General features: G+C 41.1%; 1 protein-coding gene across 5 annotated transcripts in view; it reads right to left on the bottom strand.

The window, feature by feature from the left end:
* LOC127679263 (C-type lectin domain family 2 member G-like) overlaps positions 1–13237 on the bottom strand; it is a 470764-nt gene that overhangs the window by 274610 nt on the left and 182917 nt on the right. The gene's annotated exons all lie outside the window — the stretch shown is intronic.

The raw sequence follows: 13237 nt of genomic DNA, 5'->3' as shown, positions 1-13237 counted from the left end.
AAACATATATGTATGACAGTCACTGTAGGATTCCATGTTAGATTATATAGATGATAAGTTACAGAGAACATAATCTCTTAACAAAAACTCAGAGAAACTAATGACTTTATATCATTTAACTGCATGTGGTTGTTGTGTGAAAGACTTTCCTGGGCATATACAACAAATAAATCTACTCACTCCAAAGAGGGGGCCCATGACAAACCAAAACACAGATCTCAGCAAAGTCCAGCATGGTAATCTTGTATGTTTTATTGGTGTTACTTACAGGAATATGGGTATGAGGTTACTTACAATGTAAGAACTGATTCAAAGACATATGTGTCACTAAAGCCCACCTCAGCTTGGGAGTTCAAAAAATCTGGAACTCTGGGACACAATGTACAGCCTTCAGGGAGCTGGAGAATTCTTAGTTAATATTTGTATTGCTGTGAAGAGAGACAATGACAAAGAAAACTTATAAAAGCTCCATTTACTGGGCACTTGCTTAAAACTTCAGATAATGAGTCGATGACCACCATGATGAGAAGCATGATAGGACACAGGCAGGTATACTGTCGGGACAGTGGGTGATGTGTTGAGACAACAACCACAAGACAGAGGGTGAACTAGAGATGCTGTGAGATTTTGGAAAGCCAACCCCAGTGACAACTCCTACAATAAGGCCACACCTCCTCCAACAAGCCATGGCTTTTAATTCTTCCCAAATAGTTTCACCTATCATGGACCAAGAGAACCATTTTCATTCAAATCATCAGTGTCCTTTCTTGTGTGTTCACTTGATCTGAGCCTCTTCTAGGCAGTCCTGCTGATCTCTGCTTCTTCCAGATATTTGAGCTTGTCTAAGAATGACTCTCAGCAGTCCTTGCTCCATATACACCCCTGGAGAGGAAGGGACCTAATGACTTTGCTCAATGGCAAAAACTTTGCTAAGCTATTTTGAATTGTTTAATTTTGTATCTTCCTACATTCTCTTTAGGATGTTCTATTTCTCTGGGCACACTGCAGCACTACAATATTAATTCAAAGAAGTTTCATTGATGTTGCAACCCTGGCCAGCATAATATTTATGCACAAACTGGCTTCTAAGTCATATGCCAAGAAAGTATAGATTACCCTATTTATAATCCAATAACTTGCATTTTTTGTAGCAGCTATCTTAGCATTTCTTCATGTGTTAAAATAGTTCAGCAGACAACTATATTACTGGTAGGCCTATCTATGAACATGTCTCACCAGTCACAGTACATGCTTACTATCCTGGTCTTCTTATATTGCATCATGGAGATGAAAATGAAAAGAACAGCCATATTCTTCACTAGAATGTAACCTCCAGGTGACACTGCTGCCACCCATGGGTGACAGCTCTTCAAAGAATCTTCTCATAGTATGGGAATTCACCATTAATTAAAAAAAAATCACACTTGAATTTTGCTGTTCTCATGGCTAGTGTATGCTCATGTTAAGAAAGACAGTAGCAATGAGCTCCTGGCACCCATGTTCATTTCATGATCACAATGCTCTTGTGGTCATCACGGTTTAGATGAAGTTATTGGAAAAATTTAAGGAGATATGCAAAGCCATATAATAAAAGTTTTATAGAATAGATTTAGTGATACATTTCTTTAACTACAGTGACCCAGTGGCCAAAGAATAAAGATCTATGTGGGTTTGAGATTAGCCTGGTCTACATACCAAGTTCCAGAGTAACTAAACTGCATAGAAAGATCCTATCTGGAAAAGAAAAACTAGAGCAACAAATCAATCCCAGTTTTATGTTAGTGCTCTACCTTAAAAGCAAAATGCCACTGAGTGGCTAGTGAGATCATGAAGTAGTTAAGAGAGCACGGACTGCTCTTGCTGAGGACTTGAATTTGCTTCCTAATACACCATAACCTTCCCTAACTGAAGTCCCAGGTGATCCAGTGCCCTGTTCTAACATCTGCAGGCACTGTATATACACATGTTTCATAGATGACAGAGATAGATAGATAGAGATAGATAGATAGATAGATAGATAGATAGATAGATAGATAGATAGATAGATAATTAGGATAAGGATGTCTTCTTGAACCATTGCTCTTGTAACTATGTATGTGAGAATCAAAACAACCATGAGGATTCAAGGGTTATATTGAGTGTGGTCTGCTTTTGCTCCAAAACCTGTGGCCTTTTGCCTCATAATACACTGTCCTTTATGATCTGCATTCATCTAGTCTCTCTTCTACTATGTCAGATTGTCAAAGCAGATAGTCCAAGGGCAGTGAAGCAGAGGTAATCTGGGCTGATAATTTCATGACATTTTGCTACTTTTGTATTTTTCAATGTAGCTGCCAGCAGCCACATGTAAACCGGGTTACCTGTTGAGAGAATTTTGGGGTTATAGGGAAGAGGGGCGAAAAGAAGTGCGGCTAAGACAATGTTCACTGATCAAAGCCGGAAACTTTAATGGCGCCAGACCTTTTAACAGTTTGGGCAAACCCTTCCCCCCAGACTCCAGGCTGAGTTCCGGTGGAAGTTGTCTAGCTTCTCTTGGAGGTCCTCGTCTTGACTGCTCCGGCAGCTGGGTGGGTCACCTGCTTAATTCAGGAATTCCTAGACCTGGAGGAACAATGAACTTAACCTTTACTTTGAGCGCTCCACCCTGGGTGGAGAAGGATCCTGGCTAACTGGGAGGAGTTAACCTTGACCAAAGTCAAACTCTGACCAAGTGCAAGACTGCCCCAATATGGCTCAGTACATTTCAACACAGTTTTTGTGAGTGATTATCCACATTAGTGTCAATGAATTTTCTGTAATGTATGGACCAAAATGTTACCCATGCCCTTCAGCAACCACAGTAAACTACTGGTTCTCTAATCTGAACAAGATGCACTTGTCCTTTAGTGCACAGTTGCCTGCTCTATTAAGAAGAATAGAAATAGACTCCTTGAGACGATGTTGCATCATGTTTTAAGGTGAAATTTATGGACATAGGTTTCCTCTTTGGAGGTTGGGAATATGCCTTGGATTTATGAACAAGAAGAAATACAAAGATGAAAAAAGCCATTCAGTGCATGAGCATTAAAATTAAATTTATATGTGCTAACTAACTAATTTAAATGCACAGAATAGAATGGTCAATTTAGGTTCAACCCACACAAAGAAATACAGGAAATTAAAGAATGCTGAGGGAGAAGAGCACACCAACTGGTGAACCAGTGCCAAATGCTCAGCCCTAAAAACACGCAGACAAGGAACATTACACCAACTCAGTGGGTTCTATTTAGACCCATGTGTGCTTGCATTCAATATCAATTAATATATATATATATATATATATATATATATATTGAAGAGTATAGGGAAGAGAAACATAATTATATTATGATCTCTACTCAAAGGATAAGCAAGCTAAGAAAGAAATTAGGGAAATGACACCCTTCACAATAGTCACAAATAATACTACATACCTTGGTGTGACTCTAACCAAGCAAGTGAATGATCTATACAACAATAACTTCAAGTTTCTGAAGAAATAAATCAAAGAAGACCTCAGAAAATGGAAAAATCTTCCATGTTTGTTGATTGGCAGGATTAATATAGTAAAAATGACCATCTTACCAAAAGCAATATACAGATTCAATGCAATACCCATCAAAATCCCAACTCAATTCTTCATAGAATTAGAAAGAGCAATTCTCAAATTCATCTGCAATGACAAAAAACCCAGGATACCTAAAACTATTCTCAACAGTAAAAGAACTTCTGTGGGAATCAGCATCCCAGAACTCAAATGGTACTACAGAGCAATAGTGCTAAAAACTCCATGGTATTGGTATAGTGACAGGCAGGTAGATCAATGAATAGAATTGAAGACCCAGAAATGAACCCACACACCCATGATCACTTGATCTTTGACAAAGGAGCTAAAACCATCCAGTGGGGGACAAAAAAGCCTTTTCAACAAATGGTGCTGGTTCAACTGGCTGTTATAATACAGAAGAATGCAAATCAATCCATTCTTATCTCCTTGTACAAAGCTCAAGTCTAAGTGGATCAAGGACCTCCACATAAAACCAGACACACTGAAACTAATAGAAAAGAAACTGGGGAAGAGTCTTGAGCACATGGGCACAGGGGAAAATTTACTGAACAGAACACCAATAGTTTTTGTTCTAAGATCAAGAATTGACAAATGGGATCTCATAAAATTACAAAGTTTCTGTAAGGCAAACGACACTGTCAATAGGACAAAATGGCAACCAACAAATTGGGAAAAGATCTTTACCAACCCCACATCTGACAGAGGGCTAATATCCAATATATACAAAGAACTCAAGAAGTTAGACTCCAGAGAGCCAAATAACCCTGTTAAAGATGGTGTACAGTGCTAAATAAAGAATTCCCACCTGAGAAATATTGACTGGCTGACAAGAACCTAAAGAAATGTTCAACATCCTTCATCATCAGGGAAATGCAAATCAAAAAACCCTGAGATTTCACCTCACACCAGTCAGAATGGCTAAGATCAAAAACTCAGGAGACAGTAGTTGCTGGCAGGGATGTGGAGAAAAAAAGAACACTCCTCCACTGCTGGTGGGATTGCAAGCTGGTACAACCACTCTGGAAATCAGTCTTGCAGTGCCTCAGGAAACTAGGCATGATACTACCAGAAGACCTCATTATACTATTCCTGGGTATATACCCAGAGGATTCCCCGGCATGTAATAAGGACACATGCTCCACTATGTTCATAGTAGCCCTATTTATAATAGCCAGAAGCTGGAAAGAACCCAGATGTCCCTCAATGGAGGAATGGATACAGAATATGTGGTATATTTACACTATGGAATACTACTTAGCTACTAAAAACAATGAATTCATTAAATTCTTAGGCAAATGGTTGGAAATAAAAAATATCTTCCTAAGTGAGGTAACCCAATCACAAAAGAACACACATGGTATGTACTCACTGATAAGTGGATATTAGCCCAGAATCTCGGAATACCCAAGACACAATTCACATATCAAATGATGTCCAAGAATAATGAAGGAGAGGCCCCTGGTCCTAGAAATGCTCAATGCAGCAGTGTAGGGAAATACCAGGACAGGAAAGTGGGAGGGGGTTGATTGGGGAACAGGGGGAGAGAAGAGGGCTTGTGGGACTTTGAGGGAGGGGGGACCAGAAAAGGGGAAATCATTTGAAATGTAAATAAAGGATATATCTAATAAAAATAACTGCAAAACTTCTGTAAGGCAAAGGACACAGTCAATAGGACAAAACAGAAACCAACAGAGTGGAAATAGATCTTTACCAATATTACATCCAATATATGGTTAATATCCAATGTATACCAAGAACTCAAAAAGTTAGACTCCAGAGAGTCAAATATCACTATTAAAAAATGGGGTACAGAGCTAAACAGAGAATTGTGAAAAGAGGAAACTTTAATGGTTCAGAAGTACCTAAAGAAATGTTGAACATCCTTCCTTATCAGGGAAATGCAAATCAAAATAAACCTGAGATTTGACCTCACACAGGTCAGAATGGCTAAGATGAAAAACTTTCTCCACATCCTCTCAGCAAATACTAGAGAGGATGTGAAGAAAGAGGAACACTCCTCCATTGCTGGAGGGATTGCAAGCTGGTCAAACCTCTCTGGAAATCAGTTTGGCGATTCTTCAGAAAAATGGACATAGCAGTCACTACCTGGGGACTCAGCTATACCATTCCTGGGCACATAGGAAAATGGTAGCTTATAAGGTTACAAAGGAAAACAGTGTAGAATGAGGTGTCTAATTTTGATCAGATGGGTTAATTAGGTGACTCAAAGTGGCATTTGATTTCCAGACTTCAACTTTTTGAGAGCTTGAACTTAGTAGTCATCCTGAGGAGGAGGCAGTGGCCAGATAAGAAAAGAGACCCTAGAGCTGTGTTCGTGGATAAATGAGGCAGAGAGAAAATAGTTACATTGCCATAACTTTGTAAAACTAGCATTAGTTAATTTCTGAGAAGCTTGCCTAAGAGTTTGAGCAAAAAGAGAAACAGATCTGTGTATTTCTTTGCCTTAAAAGACAACCTAACAGTCCTGTGACTATACACCTTCTGTGTATAGGAGAGTGAGCGTTTTAAAAGCAGGTATCTCAAGCTGCTACTACACTGAGACTGTTTAGAAACAGAGTACACGATGATCTACATTTTGCCTCACCTGGTAACACACAATTTTCTACCCGACTCTTGAAGAACAAGAAAGCAAAGGTAAATAAAAAACAGCAGCCAGCCTACCATAGAGACTTGTTACATCCATTTTCTGTTATGGATATTTTGTGAATTATTTAGTTTACTGACTGGCTTAACTCCAACTATAATTTATGTCTTTTATCTTTAATGCCTGGGCACTGGTAGACTGAATGCCCTTGGTACAGGCAGCACACCTGGGAAATACTTCTAAGGAAAGCCAGGCATAAAACAAGCCAAGCTGTGAGGACCTCCGGCTCTGTTTGTGGTGATAATGCTGAGAAGACTGTTCATACCTGAGCAGACCTTTTAAACAACCTGCTCCAACACTCCCTCCCAGGAGGATGGACTATCTCAGTGGTGTCATAGCCTGGGCAGCAATTTACAGCTCATGTTCTGGTGTAAGTCAGGCTGAAGAAGGCTTGTTGTCCTTGGAAACATAGCCTAGTTTCCAAGGTCATAATCACAGACAACATGTGCTGATTTTCCATAATAATTTGAAAAGTCTTCCTGTGCTGTATTTGAAGAACTACAAATCAAATCTAATCACTAGCAAAATTTTTGCAATTTCTCAAAAACCCTTTATGAAAGGCTGCATCTGTCAGTTGTCTTTGCTATCTTTATGCATCTGTAAATATTTTAAAATAAATGTTTAGCTAATAAAAAGAAAAGAGACCTTAGGAGCTAGATTTACAAATATAATCTAATGGTTTCTAGCAAAGCAGGGTGAATGGGGAGAAGGGGAAGGCTGTCAAAGCCATGCTCCTGTGCTCAAGCTGACCAGAGTGCCCCTTGATTGCAACCTTTTCGTTTTATTACCGAGTTTCTAGGTGTTGGGTAAATCAGCATCATTGTCTCTGGATGCTTCCTGCTGAAATTTGTACATTGCTGTGAAGGGACACAAAGAAGCTTGATTGCTAAATGGAGACGAGCAGGCTGATTCATCTGTTGTGCCATTTGAAAATGTAGACTGTGAAGCTGGACAGGATACAGATTCCGAAGAAATGGCTGGTGCTGGTGCTACAGGTTTTGAAGCAGTCTGTAGTTGATTTGAAAACTTCTGGGACAGATAGACTAGGAACACCAATATAAGTAAGGAGTTTGGGGAAAAATATTTTATATTGGACATACATTTGAAACTTTTAGGTTTGTGGTACTGTTAGAAAGAGGAGTCCTAAGACCAGCAAGAGAGCCATGGAAATGGGGAGATCCCAGAGAGAGTGGGAGAGATTCCAGAGAAAGGGGGAGGTCCCAATAAAAAGATCCTGACCTCAGGCACAGGAAAGCAGGATAGCTCTGTCTGTTGGTTAGCAGGAGTACGCATCTAGAGTCTGTTTGAGAGTTCTTGAGAGGAGGCAGGAAAATTTAGACTGGCCATACAAGTTTAATTGGGGAATAAATGTTATCTGAAAGCAGGGTCTGGTTATGTCAGGGAGAACCCAACTTTAGAGGCTTATGTTATATCACAATAATCTTTCCTGGGGTGTTCAGGTGGGTTTTGGGATTGAAATAGTTTAGGAACATGGATGATTGGGGAAGCTCTTGGAAAATGTTGAGAGAGATGTTTGATGACAAGGGTTTTAGGGGTTGGTGCAGAAAAGTTGAGAGAAATTGGCATAAATTCCCAATTAATTTAATTAATTTTAAATAACTTTTAATTCTTTAAAGTTGAGGGACATGGATGGTCAAGGAGGCAAGTGGTTAGTAGATGGGGTGGGGAACTGGTAACTACAGCATTGGTAGACAAGGACTAGGACTACCAGAGAGCTTTGAAGAAAGATGCAAAGGAAGAAATAGGAGGCATTGAAGACAAGATCAGTGAAGCTTAGGAGAGAATTTGTTGGATGGCCTTGACCCAAGTGAGGTTTAGACCATGAGATAATGTATGTCAGAGAAGAAATGGCTTGGGCTTCGATATATCTTGTTGGGAGTGTAGGGATTGTTCAGAGTGTTTGGCATCTGGATAGTCTGAATTCAGAAGAGTCTGGTGGCACTAGATATTTGGCAATCATTTGGCCAGAGAAAACGTAGGAGAATGAGAAGACAGATGAGATTTGTAGGTAACTGTAGCTGCCAGCAGCCACATGTAAACCGGGTTACCTGTTGAGAGAATTTTGAGGTTACAGGGACAGAGGAGGCGACAAGAGACGTGTGTCAAGGCGGGAAATTCCGGTCAAGACTGGTTTTAATAACTTTAAGACAGGTTATATAGTCTTTTGGGGGATCGACCAACCCCCCAGAAGTCGGTGGCTTCAAAGGCGGTCCTGTGAATTCTCTGGCTCCAGGTCTCAGCGGGTCGTCTGCCTTCAGCCTGGCGACTCAGGTAAACACCGGCTTGGGTGCGGTGTCAATAGTCGAGGTGCGGAGACTATTGTTCACAGAACAAAGGCCGGAGGTAGCCATGTTGGGCTGCTTGCCAGCCAGCTTAGTTGCGGGGGGGGGGGGGGGGGGGGGGGGGGAGGGGAGGAGACAGGTAACAGGCAATCTTAAAGAAAGCCTGAGGGTGAGAATGAATACTGATAATGAAGGGGTCAGTCTGATGTGGCCATCTGAAAGGAAGGACCTGTCATCTGTATACAAAATGTAGACACGATTGCTAAAGAACCCTTTTGTGTCTAAGAAGGATGGGGTAGGAGGCCTCTCAGAGTTTTAGACAGGAGTTTAAAGAATCAGGGGAACATTGAGGTAAATTGATAAGTGTGGAAGAATCGGAGGTCAAGCAAGTAAGAAACATGAGTGGTGAATTTTCAGTAAGAGAAGTTTGGAGGGATAGAATCCGAGACAGCGGATGAAATTTAGGAGATAAGAGAAATCTTGGTGGGAAGAGATTGTGAGGTGAAATCAATAGATTTTGAGAAGGATCAATAGATTGTGAGAGAGAGTCTGAGAGTTTGACTTTTTGTTTGTTTGTGTTTGTTTTTGTTTTGTTGTTTGTTTGTTTGTTTGTTTGTTTTGAAGCTTAGAGGTGAGCAGAAAGGTTGTGGCAAGAGCACAGAGAAAGGCAGGTCAGCCATGGATGATGCTGTAAAGAGTTTTGAAGAGGTAGCTGATAGAGGCAAAGGCCAGGCCTAGGAGGTATTTGTGTTTTTTAAGGTATAAATATGGAAAGATGGGGAAATAAAGAAAATGTCTAATAAAGAAAAGGATGGAAAGATGGGCATAAATCTAGGAAAGGGAGAGGCAGGATAAAAAAAGGAGACCATTCTAAGTTTAAGGAACTGTTTGTGGATGGGAAAAAAGAAAAGGTCCAGAAGTGGCTTGAAATACAGGATATACCAGGGACCCATGAGTGGAGGCAATTGGTCAGGAGGTCAGAGAACAGGGGCAGAGATGAGCAAGGAAGTTTAAAATGAGGTGTTTTCTGAGTTGATATGAGAGAGAATATCAGGTAAGTGACTTGAGAGAGGAGATTTAAGCTTTGGAAAGTAAGAACCAGAAACTTAAGGACCTGAGATGATTGAGCGAGGTAGTGTCAGATTGGCTGTCAGAGACGAAAGAGCTGCAAAAGACATTATCTGTATACTGAAGCAGGTAGAAGGAAAAATGGGGGAAGGCAGGAGGGAAAAGAGGGAGACTGAGAGACCAGACCAACTCCATCTTGGGTTCAAGCTCCATCTTAGAGAACCTGACCTAAAGGTGAACTCCAGTTAACCAGAAAGCCTGCACCTAGCACCAGTTTTCAGGTTACATTATAACAAGCTTGCCTCTGGCACTTCACTCCGTAACAACCACCAATCAGGAGGAAAGCAGAAGTTAAGTTTGTGATTTGGCTCCCAGCACCAGCCAATTATTTTAAAGGGTAACAAAATCTCATAGCTCCCCAATCAGATATGTGCCAGGCTAGAAAAACCCTTGCTTGTAAATGCTCACCTTTATAAGTACTCCCTTGAAACTGGGATGCAGGCTTCACCCTCCTGTCCTGCTGCATCAAGGTAGGAGGTGAGCCCAAGCTCAAGCTAGAACAAAAAAAGACTCTTGTGAAATTGCATCAGAATCGGTGCCTTGGTGGTTGTCTTTGGGGGCCCAAAAATGAGCATAACATGACAGACCCAGTCCTTATCAAATGTCTAGCCAAAAAAGGTGAGGACGAACTCTGAAATCCTAGGGAAAGACATTCCAGGTCAATTGTACTGATTCTTGAGTAACAGGATCTGTTGATGTGTAGACAAAGCTGTTTCAGAGTGGATGTCCAAGAGTATTACCCACATTGCAGCTTGCTACCATCTATAAATCCAGCTAGGGGATCCAGTTTTGCTTCTTAATTCCAAGAGCACTGGCACCTACATAGTGTACACACACACACACAGACACACACACACAGAGACACACACACACACAGACACACACACACACAAATGCAAGGAGAGCATCCATACACCCAAGATAACAATTTTAATTTAGAATTCTTTTTAATTGAGATTTTACTTGAATCAGAGCATATGTTTCAATTTAAGTAAATTTCAGATTGAGTGATGAGGGTCTGAGGATATCTATTTTAATAGAAATTTCATTATGTCTCTTTATACATTAAATTCAGTCTTTTTCTTTTGATTACAATGGAAAATTTGGCAAGGTTTTTTTGTTGTTTTGGGGGGTTGGAGTTTTTTGGTTGGTTGGTTGATTGGTTTGGTTTGGTTTGGTTTGGTTTGGTTTGGTTTGGTTTGGTTTGGTTTGGTTTGGTTTTTAGAAAAGAGGACTTCCCAAAGATTTGTAAGAATACTTATTTTTGAAATTTTCTGTAACTGAAGAATTAAAGAATTTAAAAAGGTATTTATTCTCTACTACAATTACCAAATATTTAGCTGCATACTTTCTAAAGTTTGTGCATAGTCATAAGCTACAGAGAGGTGTGGAAAATAGAAATGATGAGAAAATTAAAAAGGGGATGTTTGTAGACAGTGGGAAGAGGCAATTCTCTGTCTTAATTTTTTCTTTTTCTTTTTTTTCCATAACAAGAACCTGGACAAGAAGAGATCCCACTTTCACACAGCTAAGAAGACTGAGAAAACCTGCACCAATGAACCAGCATCTGCCCAGGGTCTGCTGGTATATCACCACAGGGTTAGAGCCATCATATGGACAGAGTACAGTTTACATAAAGTCAGACTCATTGTCAAGGCATTAGTCCATTATTAATTGACTAATTTGCAGTTGTCAATCAAAACACACTCTTCCCATCCAAGGCTCCTTAACTCTGAGTGTACAGAGCCATATTGGGGTGTCATGCCACTTGTTAGGAACTCCACATTGATCAAGGTGAACTTCCTCTCCCAGACTTTGTTGAGCATGTATTCCTGTGCTATTCAGGATCCTGCTCCACCTTGGGTGCAGAAGCTCAGAGTGAAGGTGAAGTTCATTGTTCCTCCAGGTCCATGAATTCCTGAATCAAGCAGGTAACCCACCCAGCTACCTGAGCAGTGGAGGCAAGAACTGCCAGACTACTTCCCCGGAACTCAGCCTGGAGTATGGGGCAAGGGGCTTGCCCAAACTGTTAAATGGTCTGACCACCATTAAAGTTGGGGCCTCAATTGGTAAACTATCATCCTGGCCTCCTTCTTTTCACCGTTTCCCTGATCCATCCCTCAGCTTCTGTTCCAGGAACCCAGTTTGCAGTAGTTGCAGGCAGCTACAGAATGCAACATCTGAGCCTCTGCTGTCAGTCAAGAACAAGACTTTATTCAAAGTTCTACAGTTCAGATGTTAGATGGCTTTTTTCCACTGGATTTTTTAAATCTCCTTTGTCAAATATCAAGTGACCATACATGTGTGGGTTCTTTTCTGGTTCTTCAATTCTATTCCATTGATCTTCCTGCCTGTCTGCATACCAATAGCAAACAGTTTTTATCACTATCGCTCTGTAGTAGAGCTTGAGGTCAGGGATGGTGATTTCCCCAGAAGATCTTAGTTCTCAGGGAAATGCAAATCAAAACAACACTGAGATTCCACCTCACAACAGTCAGAATGGCTAAGATTAAAAACTCAGGGGACAGCAGATGCTGGAGAGGATGCAGAGAAAGAGGAACACTTCTCCATTGTTGGTGGGATTGCAAACTGGTAAAACCACTCTGGAAATAAGTTTGTCGATTCCTCAGAAAATTAGACATAGTACTACCTGTGGACCCAGCTATACCACTCCTGGGCATATATACCCAGAAGGTGCTCCTACATATAATAAGGACACATGCTCCACTATGTTCATAGCTGCCTTATTTATAATAGCCAGAACCTGGAAAGAACCCAGATGTCCCTCAACAGAGGAATGGATACAGAAACTGTGGTATATATACACAATGGAGTACTATTCGGCTATTAAAAACAATGAATTCATGAAATTCTTAGGCAAATGGATGGAACTAGAAAGTGCCATCCTGAGCAAGGTAACCCAGCCACAAATGAATGCACATGGTATGCAGTCACTAATAAGTGGGTGCTAGTTCAAAAGCTCAAAATAAACAAGTTACAATTCACCCAGCATAGGAAGCTCACAAAGAATGAGGACTTAAGTGAGGGTGCTATGGTTCCTCTGAGAAAGGGAAAAAAATACTCACAGGATCAAAAAGGGAGGCAATGTGTGGAGCAGAGTCTGAAGTAAAGGCTACCCAGTGAGTGCCCTACCTGGGGATTCATCCTATAAACAGTCACCAAACCCTGACAAAGCACATACCAAAAGGAGCATGCCATGGCTGTCTCCAGAGGGGCCCTGCCAGAGCCTTACAAATACAGAGGCAGAAACTAGCAACCAACTATTGGACTGAGCTTGGGGTCCCCAATGGAGGATCTGGAGGGTGGTCCAGAGGAGCTGAAGGGGTTTATAGCCCCATGGGAAGAACAATGACTTCGGACACCCAGACACCCCAAGATTCCCAGGGACTGAACCATCAACCAAGGGGTACACATGGTTCCAGCCAAAAATGTGGCAGAGGAATGCCTTGTTGGGCATCAGTGGGAGGAGTGGTCTTTGATCAGGTAAAGGCTCAATAAAGGCTCCAACAAAGGAAAACGGATGGGGCGGGGGAG

Source organism: Apodemus sylvaticus, chromosome 2, assembly GCF_947179515.1.
Source record: "Apodemus sylvaticus chromosome 2, mApoSyl1.1, whole genome shotgun sequence".
Taxonomy (NCBI): domain Eukaryota; kingdom Metazoa; phylum Chordata; class Mammalia; order Rodentia; family Muridae; genus Apodemus; species Apodemus sylvaticus.
The sequence above is the reverse complement of the archived record's forward strand: the minus strand, read 5'-3'. Positions and strand labels throughout refer to the sequence as shown.